Source organism: Perkinsus marinus, assembly GCF_000006405.1.
Source record: "Perkinsus marinus ATCC 50983 genomic scaffold scf_1104296940136, whole genome shotgun sequence".
In the NCBI taxonomy this organism is placed as follows: domain Eukaryota; phylum Perkinsozoa; order Perkinsida; family Perkinsidae; genus Perkinsus; species Perkinsus marinus.
In genome coordinates, this window is record NW_003212943.1 from 1 (window position 1) to 914 (window position 914).

A 914-nucleotide genomic window follows, 5' to 3' on the forward strand; every position below is an offset into this window, starting at 1 on the left:
TACAAGTATCACAGGAATACTCGGTCACTACATAAGTGATATGCACCGCTAGTCTAATGGCTAGGATATCTGCCTTCCAAGCAGATGGTCCGGGTTCGATTCCCGGGCGGTGCAGTTCGTATCAACGAGAGAAGGGTCTCTAGGCTATCGTGGAACAGTTATGCTCAGCACGTCAGGGCGATACAGGAGTTTTTACGCATGAGCAGCTTGGCGCAGTGGATAGCGTGTTGGGCTCATAACCCAAAGGTCCCTTGATCGAAACAAGGAGCTGCTATTCATCACAATACACTCGAGATGGTTATCAAACTGAGAGGTGGAGCTTACCGACTGCATAGATCAGTCTTACCGAAAAATTTCCACTAAACAGAGTTGGTGTTTTCGTACCATTCCATGCGATTGGCCCAACCGTGCCAGTTCAGGGGAAAAACAACGTCAATAAAGCGTTGTCCGTGCATAGAAAAGAGCTATTCACCTAGAGCAGAACTCCTTGCAGGAATGATGAATGACCGCCCGGTACCTCAGAACGCGTTGCGGAGATGAACCAACAGCCCAAATTCACGAGCCGCCGCATGCGGATTCAAAATGTGCTTGCAATCAGGAACTTCGATGACACGAAAAAGTTGTGCAGCTTGTGCCGAGCTAGCTGTAGTATGTGATGAGAACCTTACCAGTTGGAGTTATCAATCGAGATAGAATGCGGCCTACCATGCGAGAGATATAGTAGCAGTTCGCGATCTCAGGTACGCGTTTAAGGCCCAATCAGACTCTTGGCCGCGGGATGGTTGACGACGGTACGTCCGAGAAGGGATTCAGATGTCCCTATACAAGTATCACAGGATACTCGGTCACTACATAAGTGATATGCACCGCTAGTCTAATGGCTAGGATATCTGCCTTCCAAGCAGATGGTCCGG

The 914-nt window shown here is 49.0% G+C and overlaps 2 non-coding genes across 2 annotated transcripts; both read left to right on the forward strand.

Moving 5' to 3' along the window:
- The first annotated feature begins 42 nt into the window (after nucleotides 1–42).
- Pmar_PMAR014731 lies at nucleotides 43–114 on the forward strand. The gene has a single exon. It is a non-coding gene; the product is annotated as a tRNA-Gly (tRNA).
- An 87-nt stretch (nucleotides 115–201) lies between these two features.
- Nucleotides 202–274, forward strand: Pmar_PMAR014732. Its single transcript has one exon. It is a non-coding gene; the product is annotated as a tRNA-Met (tRNA).
- Nucleotides 275–914: the final 640 nt, after the last annotated feature.